Genomic DNA, 14636 nt, shown 5'->3' with positions numbered 1-14636 from the left:
CATTAGGCCCCTTTCTTAAGCCGCCACTTTAAATAATTTAAATATTTCTCTCGGGTTAAAGTTGAACCGCAGCTTTCTTATTTTATTGTAGGCCAATTGTTGTCATGGCTCCTAAGGAGGCCAAAGCCCCTGTGACTTGCAATTGGGTTCCATCCACAGTAACCAAAAGCAAACTTGCCGAGTTTGTGAAGTCTGGCCATCTGCCAAAGAAGGAGGCTATGTCTTATCGTGCCCCTCACCCGTTTGAGGAGATACCTCAACCCAAAGATGGGGAGGTAGTAGTTTTCACAGATCATATGAACCAGGGATTTGCCCCTCCCGGCTCAAAATTCTTCAGGGAAGTTTTGGATTTCTTTGACCTGAAGCCTCAAGACATTGGACCCAATTCCGTGTCAAATCTTTGTAATTTCCAAGTCTTCTGCGAGGTATACCTAGGAGAGGAACCAAGTCTGCTGCTGTTCAGAGAATTTTTTTACTTGAACCGGCAGAATGAACGTGCCAACGGGCCTAGTCTTGAGCTTGGCGGCATCTCAATCCAGCGGCGAAGAGATTGCCTTTTTCTTTATGCTGAGCTGCCGAGTCACCCAAAAGACTAGAACCAGATGTCGTTCTACTGTCAAGACACCTCTCCGGCTAATGAGAAGCCTCTGCCCGGCTTTTGTGCCCTGTGTCTTGAGTCCAACCATCATCTGGCGGACAAGTTGACTGTTGTTGAGCGCCTGCCTCTTAATCCCACCATCAAGAAGATCAAAGCCCTTTTAGGCAACGGGTTAAGTGGCATCAATTCGGTCCAGGTCTGGGTCACCTGGCGGATACTACAATTAAGCCGCCGCTCCGGCTTAATGTGTACTTACACAGCCGAGAAAGAAGACCCAATGCATCATAGCCCTGAGGACTTACCAGATGATGTGGTAGATGCTATAGTCCAGTCACTATTGAAGGAGGGCACTGTAACCAGTAATACCTTCAGTTTACTTCCCTTCTGCAAGAAGAACCCGGCTCCTGTGGTAAGTTACTAATCTTCACAAATACTCTTTAATATGTTACCTTCTTGTACTTATGGTTCTTTATCTTTTTCCACAGGTCGGTGATAATTTCTGGAAGGTCAAGTATGACCATGAGGCTGCCAAATAGGCCAGGGTTGCCAAGAAGACTGAAAGGAAAGCCGCCAGGACGGGCACCTCTAAGAAGAAGAAACCCAACGCCTCTGATATGCTCAAATTGGATGACTCTTCATTAGATGAGGAAGAGGTAATCTTTTGATTTTCTTAACTCCTTTGTCGTTATTTTACTGACATTCTTATCCTTTCAGGAGGACACAGGGAACAGTCAAGCAGTTGATGAAGAGGTAACTATAATCTCCTCCGACTCAGAGCCTTTGCCAAAGCAAAAAATCCGAAGGGTGACCCAGAAAGTAAGATTTTCACATCCTCTAGCTTACCAAGATCCTCAATTTCTTTTGCAGCAACAACAGCTTGAGAACCGGAGGCAGACTCGGGCCAACCAAGACGCAAAACTCTCTTCCGGCTTACCCGGCGTAACCAGGAAGCGTCGGACCGAGGTTACCTCTGATTTACATTCTGCTTTACCTTTGGCGGGTTTAATTCGCCATCCTCTCAACTCAACTGACTCCAATTATCAGGACAACTCTCCTTCCTCTGACGAGTCGATGCAATCAAACATGTCGGCTTTCAAAACGGCTCCCGGGTAATATAGCCTTTCTTACTTTAAGTTTTTCCATACTTATACTTTGATGCTTATCCTTCCACTTTGATTGACAGCTTGCAAGTAAAACCCAGCAAGAGGGCAAAGAAGAATAAGCCGTCCCGAGACCCGGTGGTCACTGAACCGGCGCTTAACTCATCCGTTCCTGACAGCTCCACTCATCAGCCACCACCTGAATCGGCTGCTGACATTCTGGTGCCAACCTCTGACCCGCCTGTAGAAGACGTTATCCACAACTCGGATGACCCGGAAATTCCTAGCCCGGTCAAGACGACTGACCTGGAGGTTGAAATTGTGAAGAGCCAATATGTTGAACCGGGCCAGCCTACTGTTCTTGCCCAACGCACTGCCAAGGAGGAGTTCGCCCAACGTCGGAAAGCCAAACAGGACATCACTGATTATTCTCACCTAAGTATTGGTGATGTAGTCTCGGGCTATCTGAACCAAGTACACAATAGTCGTGACCTGGAAATTGACATGGTGAAGCAAATACAGCACAAATCTGAGGTAAAACTTTATACTTTTACTCTGAACCTTACTTACTGTACCAGCCCCCAAGTCTATTGCCTATGAATGAATATGCTATAGACTTAGAAATCTACTTACTGTTAGTTTATCCGGCTTAAAGTGAATACATTTAACCCAGTGATAGCATGAAACTTTGAATTTGTGTTACACATTAGCCCCCAAGTGTCAAGTATCTTTACTTGTAAAGTGCTTGAGACTTAATATGTATGACTTGGTAGGATAAGTTAAAAAATTCTTTAAGCATACATTAGCCCCCAAGTGCCAAGTATCTTTACGTGTAAAGTGTTTGGGACTTGAATGTTATCTTACCATGATTCTTACCATAACCTGATGTCAATGCAGGCCACCATAAGTCAATTTGAGGCGGAGATTGCTGATCTGAAGAGCCAGTTGAAAACCCAAGAGCTTGAAACTTAGAAAGCCAACTCCAAGTTTGAATTCAGTGTCTCTGAAAAAGAGAAGCTGAAGAAAAAATTTGAATCGGAGAAGAAAACTTGGGTTGATGAGAGGGCTTCACTGGTGACTGGGGCCGAAACAGCAGAAGCATCTCTTGCAGAGGCAACAATCAAGCTGTCCGACTTAAAACAGCAGATATCCCAAATGGTCTCAGCCATCTTCGGTAAGTCACTCTAAAAAAACATTAAATATTGTAATCTTCCAAGACTTATTGTAATAGTCACCTCTGGCTTACTGTTATATCTATGAGCATACATGCCCCAGGAGCACCAATCTGAAGGAAAATATGTTGATCAAGCTTAAGGCGGTGTACACCCTAGTGGAGCAGCTATACTCCGGGTCACAACATGCTTTGGCCGTTGTGGTCTTATCAAACACTACTCCTCGCCTCCTACAAGATGTGCTAAGGCATCTCTCAGTACTACCCCAACGAATTCAGGATTTAAGGCGGGCATCTGCGCGAGCCGGAGCCGTGTCCGCATTAAGCCGGGCAAGAGCATGGGTGCCAGAACTTGACCTTGCTGATCTCTCTCTCGGATATCCAAGCCTGAAGGAGGACGGCAGTGCCATTGACGACCAAGACTTCACTGCCTGTGTCAAAGTCGTACGTCCCCTGGCGACTCTCATTGGGAACGATACTGATCTTACTAAGTACTCACCGGGCTATGATAGCGAGAACCGGAGAATCCCAAACATCCCATATGACCAAGTCAGCATGATCCCTCCAATGCGTAAGCATACCTTTGCCCCTGAAGTGGACCCGGCCAGTTTAATAGATGATGAGGCTGAATTTGAAGCCTTGAGCGGCATTGACTGGGCCTCATCCACCTTCCAGGACAAAACAACCGAAGGAGAGGCGGGGAAGGATAACCCAGAGTCGTGAAGCCAGCTGGAGGAATGAACCGCCAGGCGTGTTACAACCTTTGCAAAAACAATGCTTCACTTTGTTTAGACTCGGGGAGTCTTGTAATAGGATAGAAAAACTCCTTAATGCTGGTCATGTCCTTGCGCATTTTTATGGTGCTTATTACTTTTGTAAGCCGCCATCACTATATTTTGCTGGCTTATGTGAACCATGTATTTCCGCGATGTTTTAACTTGCTTTACCTTACCCTGCACATAAACAAGTAAAGATTTCCTGAGCGGTTTACTGCGCCAGGGGGTTATAAAGTATTGATAACCCAGAATATGACCAAAGGATATCATAGATAGGCCGGTTCATGATTATTGAAAATATAATCACAACATCATACCTGTAACCCTTTTGATAGTTTTCCCGGCTCAGTTGAGGTCTTACCTGACACTTTTAGAATCTGAGATGACCAATAGCAAACCGGAAGAATCAAGAACCATCTCCTCAAGAAGGTTTCAATGATAGTTAAAGTATTTATATTTATAAGCAATGCTCATAGGCTCCTGATTCGAATACGATCAGAGAACCGTCCCAAAGGGGGTAAGCTAAGATTCGGATACGATCATATAGCCCCCAGTGGCTTTGGCGATGCCGATCAAGTGGGTATCGACAGCTATGTTCTCTTTGGTTCGAATACGACCTATGTTTGAACAGGAAGCCCCCAAGTGAACATAAGAGTTGTTTAATGACGCTGATTCGAATATGATCAACGTCAGACCCAAAGGGGTTAAGCTATGATTCAAATATGATCAAGAAGCCCCCAAGTAGGTTTGGCAGTATGCCGATCAAGTGGGTAACGATAGCTATGTTCTCTTTGGTTCGAATACGACCTATGTTTGAACAGGAAGCCCCCAAGTGACCATGGCTAGATTCAGATATGATCATAAGCCGGACCAAAGGGAAAGCCAAATTCAGATATGATCCGTCCCCTGTTGGTAGTGTCCATCACCTGATAAAGAAGACATGAAACATTCTTTATGGGAAAAAAGGACAAAGGTCCTGCTTTATTGCTTTATATAATATATACATCGTCAAAAGTATATACATCTTAAGAACTAGTGACTTAAGTATAGTAAGGCCGGAGATGAGCTATATTCCACGGCCGGCGGGTCTCCTCCTCCGATTTAAGTGAATCCTTGTGCTCTCAAATATCAATGAGATAATATGACCCATTGTGTAGATTCTTGCTGACCACAAAGGGCCCTTCCCAAGGCGGGGATAGCTTGTGCATGTTAGACTGATCCTGGATGAGCCGAAGCACCAAGTCGCCTTCCTGAAAGGTTCTGCTCTTAACCCGGCGGCTGTGATAGCGGCGCAGGTCTTGCTGGTAAATCACCGAGCGGGCTATTGCCAAGTCTCTCTCCTCGTCCAACAAGTCAAGTGCATCCTGGCGAGCCTTTTCGTTATCCGCCTCAACATAAGCCGTCACACGGGGTGAGTCGTGCCGAATGTCACTTGGCAGGAATGCCTCTGCTCCATAGACCATGAAGAAAGGTGTGTATCCTGTAGATCTGTTAGGCGTAGTGTTGATGCTCCATAACACGGAGGGTAACACCTCCACCCAACAACCCGGAGTCCGCTGTAAGGGGACTAAGAGCCGAGGTTTGATACCTTTCAGGATCTCTTGATTAGCTCTCTCTGCTTGACCATTGGATTGAGGATGAGCAACAGCCGAAACATCAAGCCGGATATGTTCTCTTTGACAGAACTTTTCCGTGGCACCCTTAGAGAGATTAGTGCCATTATCAGTTATGATGCTATGTGGAAAACCAAAACGAAAGATCACCTTTTTCATGAATTGAACTGCCGTGGCTGCATCACACTTACTGACCGGCTCTGCCTCAACCCACTTGGTAAACTTGTCCACTGCCACCAGTAGATGTGTCTTTTTATCTTTAGATCTTTTGAAAGGTCCAACCATGTCAAGCCCCCAGACTGCAAATGGCCAAGTGATTGGGATCATCCTCAATTCTTGAGCCGCCACATGAGCTCGTCGTGAAAACTTTTGACAGCCATCACATTTGCTGACCAGATCATCCGCATCAGCATGAGCCGTCAGCCAATAGAAACCATGACGAAAAGCCTTGGCTACGAGCGATTTTGACCCAACATGATGGCCACAATCCCCTTCATGGATCTCACAAAGTATTTCTTGGCCTTCTGTAGGTGACACACAGCGTTGAAACACCCCCGTGACGCTTAGGTGATGTAACTCGCCATTAACAATTGTCATGGATTTGGAGCGCCTGATAATTTGTCTCGCCAAGGTCTCATCCTCCGGCAACTCACCCCGGGTCATATAAGCCAAGTAGGGCACTGTCCAATCCAGGATAACATGAAGAGCCGCCACGAGCTATGCCTTCGGGTCTGGCACTGCTAGCTCCTCCTCGGTAGGCACCTTGACAGAAGGGTTATGTAACACGTCGAGAAAGGTATTGGACGGCACCGGCTTACGTTGGGATCCCAACCGGCTTAAAGCATCAGCCGCCTCATTCTTCCTTCGATCGATGTGCTCCACTTGATAACCCGTGAAGTGACCAGCCACAACATCTACCTCACGACGATAAGCCTCCATAAGGGGGTCCTTGGAATCCCACTTGCCTGACACTTGTTGAGCCACAAGATCTGAGTCGCCCAAGCATCATAACCGGCTTAAATTCATCTCCTTAGCCATCTGGAGACCATGGAGTAAGGCCTCATATTTAGCTGCATTGTTAGTACATGGAAACATAAGCCGGAGTACATAACAAAATTTGTCACCTCAAGGGGAAGTTAACACCACTCCAGCCCCCGAGCCTTCTAGCTGCCTGGACCCATCAAAGTGAATCATCCAATATGTGTTATTTGGCTTCTCCTCAGGGGCCTGTAACTCTGTCCAATCATTGATAAAGTCCACCAAAGCCTGAGACTTAATAGCAGTACGTGCCATGTACTTCAAATCGTGAGGCCCAAGCTCAATGGCCCACTTGGCGACTCGTCTTGTGGCCTCCCTGTTCTGAATGATGTCTCCCAAAGGGGAAAAACTTACCACAGTTATAGGGTGGCTTTGAAAGTACTGCTTCAACTTCCGGTTGGCCATGAACACCCCGTAAACAAGCTTCTGCCAATGTGGGTACCTTTGCTTGGATTCAGTGAGCACCTCACTAATGTAGTAAACCAGCTGTTGAAGCGGATGCTCCTTGCCAGCTTCCTTACGTTCCACCACGATAGCAACGCTGAGGGCTCGTGAATTGGCAGCCACATACCACAGCAAAGGCTCCTTATCAATTGGATCCGTGAGAACCGGCGGTTCAGACAATTGTCTCTTCAAGTCCTCAAAAGCAGCATCAGCGGCCTCGCTCCAGACAAAAGTGTTAGTTTTCTTCATCATCTGATACAATGGGAGGGCCTTCTCACCTAGCCGACTTATGAACCGACTTAAGGCGGCAACGCGACCCGCCAGTCGCTGAACATCATTGATGCAAGCCGGTTTAGCCAGAGAGGTAATTGCTTTAATCTTCTACGGGTTAGCTTCGATGCCTCTGTTGGACACCAGAAAGCCCAAGAGCTTGCCCGCAGGAACGCCAAACACACACTTGGCCGGGTTAAGCATCATCTTGTAAACCCGGAGATTATCAAAGGTCTCCTTCAAGTCAGATATCAAGGTATCCTTTTCTCTGGACTTCACCACAATGTCATCCACGTAAGCATGAACATTACGCCCAATTTGATCGTGCAAACAGTTCTGCACACACCGCTGATAAGTCGCCTGGGCACTCTTGAGCCCAAATGGCATAGATACATAGCAGAAGGCTCCAAACGGAGTGATGAAAGCCGTCTTCTCCTGGTCCTTAACTGCCATCTTGATCTAATGGTAACCAGAGTAAGCATCCAAAAAACTCAAACATTCACAACCCACCGTAGCATCACTGATTTGATCAATAAGGGGAAGAGCAAAGGGATCTGCTGGACAAGCCTTGTTTAAGTCTGTGTAATCCACACAAATCCGCCAGGTGCCGTTCTTTTGGAGGACGAGCACCGGGTTAGCCAACCACTCCGGGTGAAAAACTTCAATGATAAACCCGGCTGCCAAGAGCCGGGCGACCTCCTCTCCTATAGCTTTCCTTCTCTCTTCGTTAAAACGTCGAAGAAACTGCCTGACCGGCTTATACTTTGGATCAATATTGAGAGTGTGCTCAGCGAGTTCCCTCGGTACACTCGGCATGTCAGAAGGTTTCCATGCAAAGATGTCCCAGTTCTCACGGATGAACTCGATGAGTGTGCTTTCCTATTTGGGATCCAAATTGTTGCTGATGCTGAAGTGCTTGGAAGGATCACCCGGGGTAAAGTCAACGAGCTTTGTCTCAGCTGCTGATTTAAACTTTAACGCCGGGTCGTGCTCTGTAGTTGGCTTCTTCAGGGATGTCATATCCGCCGGGTCAACATTATCTTGATAAAATTTGAGCTCTTCTGCTGCGCAGGCCGACTCAGCATAAGCCGCGTCACCTTCTTCACACTCCAGTGCTACCTTCCGACTGCCATGTACAGTGATGGTGCCCTTGTGACCCGGCATCTTGAGCTGCAAATAAACATAACATGGCCGGGCCATAAACTTAGCATTAGCCGGCCGCCCGAACAGAGCGTGGTATGGGCTCCTGATTTTGACCACCTCAAATGTCAACTTCTCAGCTCTGGAGTCATATTCGTCTCCAAAGGCCACCTCTAGCTCAATCCTGCCAACTAGGTAAGCCGATTTACCAGGGATAACTCCATGGAAAACAGTGTTGGATGTTATCAGATTTTTATCAGTTAATCCCATGCGTCGAAAGGTCTCATAGTAGAGGATATTGATGCTACTACCCCCGTCCATGAGCACCTTAGTGAACTTATACCCATCAACCTGAGGTGCCACTACCAAGGCAAACTGACCCGGGTTATCGACCCGCGGAGGATGATCTTCCCTGCTCCATATGATGGGCTGCTCTAACCACCTCAAATAACGAGGGATTGCCGGCTCAACAGAATTGACGGCCCTCTTATGAACCTTCTGGTCACGTTTGCATAAGCTAGTGGCAAATACATGATACTGCCCACTATTCAATTGCTTCGGGTAGCTCTAATAACCCGACTGCTGCTGCTGCTGCTCTCCTTGACCAGACTGCTATTGGTTATAGCCCCCTCCTTCACGTCCCTGAAAGCCGGACCTTGAGCCGCCACCTGGGCCATGGAAACCGCTAGCTCCTGAACTACCACCAGACCCATTATGGCAATCATAGGTGTTGGAATTCTTAAACGCCTTCATGATTGCGCAATCCTTCCACAGGTGTGTGGCAGTCCGCTCCCTGGTGCCGTGTCTCGGGTAGGGCTCATTGAGTAGCTGTTCAAGAGAGGGGCCTGACCCGCCAGATCGAGGCGGTTTGCCCTTACGTCTCGGATTGTTACCCTGTGCGTTGGCATTGGCTACAAACTCCGGGTTACCGTCCGCCTTACGCTTATTGCCGTTTTGATTCCCCGGGTTATGTTGTTGACCCTTTCCATTGCCGTTCCTTCTTCCCTTCCCTGTCTTCTCATCGTCAGACGCGGGATCCTTGGTACTATCAGAATCGGCATATTTGACTAAAGCCACCATCAGCGTGCCCATATCCTTGCAGTCACGTTTAAGGCGCCCCAGCTTTTGCCTCAGCAGCTCAAAGCTACAATTCTTCTCCAACATAAGGACTGCAGAGCCGGCATCCATATTGTCAGATGAATGAATTATCTCCTTGACCCGACGCAACCAATGGGTGGTGGACTCGCCCTCCCCCTGCTTACAATTGGTTAAGTCCACAATTGACATAGATTGCTTACAGGTGTCCTTGAAGTTCTGAATGAACCGGGCCTTTAACTCTTCCCATGAGCTAATGGAATTGGGTGGCAAACCCTTCAGCCAAGACCGGGCTGTTCCATCTAACATCATGGTGAAATATTTAGCCATCGCCGCGTCACTGACCTCTAGCAACTCCATGGCCATCTCATAACTCTCGATCCATGCCCCAGGCTGTAAGTCGGCTATGTAATTTGGTATCTTTCGAGGTCCCTTGAAGTCCTTGGGCAGACGTACGTTACGCAGAGCCGGTACCAGGCAAGGAAGACCGCCAGTTCTAGTGGCTACCCCCGCCTCAACAGAAGTCGTCGGATACTCCGGGATGTCCTGATAAGCCGCTACCTAAGCCGCTCGTTCGTTCTCCTGACGTATTCAGTCTTGCACCGGGTGATAGCCGCCGGGCTAGTTATGGCGTTGGGCGTTGCTTGACAAGGCTTTAGACTCCATGTGCCTGCTGTAACTCGGGCTCCGGTTCTGGCAGGGCGGCGCTAACCAAGGCAGGGGAGTTGAATGGATTCTGTCCCAGCTATAAGAATAGGTCTCCTGCTGAGCCAAGGCTGTCTAAAGAAGTTCTCTGACTCTCCGGATCTCCACTGCCGCCGGGTCATCACCGTCCATGGGAAGAGCTGCCAAACGTGTTGGAGCCGCAATTAAATTCTCCATGGGGTTGGAAAAGTGACCCGGGGGGATTGGCACATAATGTGGCGGTGGCATGCTCACGTGAGGCGGCACCGTCTCCCGGGGCTGAGTCGGCCGTCCTGTTTCGGCTGTGATAGGCTGATTGGTCTCTGGCGGGTTACTTGGGCCGGCCCCGGGTGTCGCAAAAAGAACCCGTGGATCGTAATTCAGAGGCAAACGGGACTGAGTTTTCTGATGTCTCCTCCTCATTGCCTCATTAGACATGTTTGGGCTCATTGTGAGCTGGTAAGCTTCTGACCGCAGGCGCTGCGCCCAGGCATCGAGAGCCGCCCGCTCTGTAGCTAGTCTAGTATTCTCAGCTGCCAAGGCCTCCTTGGCCTGAGCTATCTCCTCACGCACCTGTGCTACCGCTGCGTCATGCTCATCTTTATCTGCAGGAATAACTGTGGCGGTTAACAGGGCCGTAAGCTTGTCCATGAGGTCTATCAGCACCTGAGCCGGTGGGCGGACGGGGCCGCCTGCCCCAGCTGCTCCTAAACCGGACGTTACCGCTGCAGCAGCTGTATAGTTTGAGCCGGGCTGAGTCCCAGCCATGAATATTCCGGCCCATCTTGGCGGCTCAAAGGGGTCCGGAATACTGATGACATCGGAACAGGCCCCAAGCACGCCGTCTTGCACTTGCTACAACGAATTTGTTGAACCGGCGAATGAATCATCGTCTGAGAGGACGGCCGTCTCACCCCTATCTTCAGATCCTTCAGAAAAGTCCTCTCCCTGGACGCAGCCCACGAAGGCACGCCTCATGATCGATTGAGTCCGGGTCTTCCTCGCACGCTGAGCCGTCTCGACGAGGTCGGTGCAGTTGTCCGGCTCAGGGCCTCGCTCACCGATCCGGCCGATGAAGACGTGAATTCCGCCGAAGGGGACCCGGTACCCGTACTCGATTGAGCCGGCGTCAGGACCCCAGCCTTCATCGTTGATGTAGATCTTGCCGCGACGACTCTTTGTCATCCGGCCCAGTACGTATCCCTTGAGCCCTTCGAAGTTTCCCTTCAAGAACTCAAATCCACCGTGCGCTGGCCCCACGGTGGGCGCCAACTGTCATGGAATAGTCACGTCAGATGTCCTCATGAAAGGACTTAGTTGTGGAGCCATCACAACTAGGAAGCTTGAAGGGGTTAAATCGGGACAAGGGACACAAGAGAGTTTATACTAGTTCGGCCCCTTACGGTGAAGGTAAGGCCTACGTCTAGTTGGGTTGGTATTGATGTTTCGATGACTAGGGAGCGAGATATGCTATGCCCGGCTCTCGATGAGTTGTTTCTTGCCCTAAGCCGCCAGCAGGTCGTCCCCTTATATACACGGGTTGACGCCCTGTGGCTTACAGAGTCCCGACCGGCTTATAAATAGTGTCCGGCTTGGTGACTAGTTAAATCTACCTTATGTTACAAGTCATACCATCATGGCGGTTTACTACAACGGGCCTTAAGCCGCTTGTGGGGCTTAAGCCCTTTATTGAATTGCCACCTTCATGCTTGGTCTTGGGCTTCCTCTGATGAGTCCTCTTTGTATAACCCGGCCCCTCCTGGGCGGCTTACACAAATAGTCATATCCCCAACAGGAGGGGTTGGCTTCAAAATCCACGGTTAAATACTCCGGATTTGCAATATTTGAGAAGGATTTGAGAGGGGGGAGGGGAAGAGAGCAGTGCCGCAAGGCTTAGGGTTTGGGTGGGGTGGGGTGTGTGGGGTGGGGGTGGGAGGGGAGAGAGGGTGGGGCCAGCCTAAGTGACAAACAGACTATACAACACATAAGGGATGGGCGCTGCACATTACAAGTGTGACGCCTAAGCGCTAGGCGCTGCACATTACAAGTGTGGCGCCTATGCGTTGGGCGCTGCACGGCTGGCTATGGGGCCACCCTGGCTCCGGGCTGCCACGCTGGCCGGGCATGCGATGCCTAAGGCAAAGGCGCTGCATAGTGTAGTGCTGCGCCCGGCTGTCGGGCGCTACACAAAATGGTCTATTATGTGAAAAAATTTCAAGACCAGGTCAGATCATGATTTGATTTCGTCCTCAGGTCAAATATGTGATTCTGCCAGGAGAAGGCAGCTGCAGGCTCGCAATGGCTGTGGGGTTTGGTGGAAAGGGGATAGGGTTCGGTGTGGTGGCGACGAATGAGTACAGTTGCATGAGTCGCATAGGGATTGGACGCAGGAAAGACCTCACACACGGGTTGCTGTCTCTCTCATGTCGCGCGGTTTCCACGTTGGCGTCAGCCACATAGGGACAGGCGACTGCTCATACACAACCACACGCACCCAACACACATGACTTTCACCTTGCCGAAAAAACCCACAATCAATGAGATAAATCACATGAGCAAAAGGGCCACAAGTCAGCCAAACATGAAAGCAAAGGAGAAGTAAAACATTTTACCACATGGTCAACCGATCCAACGTCTAGCAGCAGAAGTCAAAGCTCATCCGATGGACACGAATGCGCCAATTCGGATGAGCTCCATGGAGGAGGGTCGGCTAGCATCATTATAATTTTAAATAGGTCAAAGAAAGAGAGAATTCAAGGGAGAGAGAAAGAGAGATGAAAGAGGCCACAAGGGAGGGTGCGAACCAGAGTCTCCGGGTGTGTGGGCATGCACTAGCACTCTGATGATCCCTCTTCAGTTGTTATCTTCCACAGCGATGGTTAGAGGTGAACCTGAAGAGAATGCTAGCTACTCAAGAAACTCGATCGGTACACACATGTTGGCAATCATAGATTGATCAATGGCTTGACGATAATCACATATCCCTCCTTCAACCTTCAAGTGTGGAAGGCCCCCGCCTGCTTACAACCTTTTGTGTTCCTCATCGACGAGTATAAAGTGTCGTCCTTTAATATAATGAACCAACAAGTACTGGATAACCATTCAGGACCAACATAGGTTGGCAATCCTCATTGTGTATCGCATAGTGAATCTGAATAGATCACCAAAATAACACACAACAAAGCACGTCTTTGCCTTATTATTAGGTTATTACAGAACAAGCAATGAGCAATGGTGACTACAAGAGAGGTGGTCACCAATCATGATGGAGGGAGAGGGAGCTCTTATGGGACTACTGACGGTGTCCTGGACTAGTGGGTACTCACCACGTCGTCTCCCGACCAGCTGGATCGGGTCGAGGACCCCAATGGTGATTCACTAATGGGCCACTTTAGGCAGCCCATGCCAGATACAAGGAAGACTCCACAAGACTTGGCACTCAAGCCAAGGACTCTCCTAAAAACCCTAGGCCTCGGTGCCTTACATAAACCGAGGCCAGGCTAGTCAATAGATCAACTTATATTCATTAGAACAATCTCGTGGTAGATACATGTACTCCGTACTATCCCCCATATGAATACAATCAAAAGCAGGATGTAGGGTATTATCTCTTCAAGAGAGCCCGAACCTTGGTAAAAACCTGTGTCCATGTTACCATCGCACCAAAATGCCTAGCTTAGGACCCCTACTAAGAGATACGCTCGATATAGAACCGACATTGGTGCTTTCAGTGAGAGCCTGCTAGGTGATCGCCATGGCTCGATGGTAGTCTAGATCAACGATCAGGTGATACTTTTGTCACGCCCAATATGCGACCCTATCCAAAAGGAACTCGAAGGTCCCACCAAGGATAGACCCGCATATTGAAACGCTTTTGCAAGGTGGATATCATTACATCAACATTACATAATAGATGGGGATACATACAAAAGGCATACGATGCCACACGAATACAACATCATCTTACATAAGAGCACCATCCAACTACGGATGAAACACAAACAGAAACTCAAACGACGTCCACCCTGCTAGCCCAGGCTACCGACCTGGAACCTATCCCCTGATCGAAGAAGAAGCAGAAGAAGGACTCCAAACAAGCAAACATCGCTCTCGCGTCATGATCATCGCATAACCTGTACCTACAACTGTTGTTGTAGTAATCTGTGAGCCACGAGGACTCAGCAATCCCATTACCATGGGTATCAAGACTAGCAAAGCTTAATGGGAGAGGAAGGGGTAAAGTGGTGAGGTTGCAGCAGCGACTAAGCATATATGGTGGCTAACATACGCAAATAAGAGCGAGAAGAGAGCAAATGGAACGGTCGTGAAGCTAGCAATGATCAAGAAGTGATCCTGAACTCCTGCCTACGTCAAACATAACCCAAAAACCGTGTTCACTTCCCGGACTCCGCCGAAAAGAGACCATCACGGCTACACACACGGTTGATGCGTTTTAATTCGGATCTGATGTCAAGTTATCTACAACCGGACATTAACAAATTGCCATCTGCCACATAACCACGGGCACGGCTCTCGAAAGTTTATACCCTGCAGGGGTGTCCCAACTTAGCCCATGATAAGCTCTCGCGATCAACGAAGGATATTCCTTCTCCCAGGAAGACCCGATCAGTCTCGGAATCCCGGTTTACAAGACATTTCGACAATGGTAAAAAAAGACCAGCAAAGCCACCCAATGCGCCGACAATC

Source organism: Triticum aestivum, chromosome 3B (genome assembly GCF_018294505.1).
Source record: "Triticum aestivum cultivar Chinese Spring chromosome 3B, IWGSC CS RefSeq v2.1, whole genome shotgun sequence".
In the NCBI taxonomy this organism is placed as follows: domain Eukaryota; kingdom Viridiplantae; phylum Streptophyta; class Magnoliopsida; order Poales; family Poaceae; genus Triticum; species Triticum aestivum.
This window is presented reverse-complemented; position numbering follows the sequence as displayed.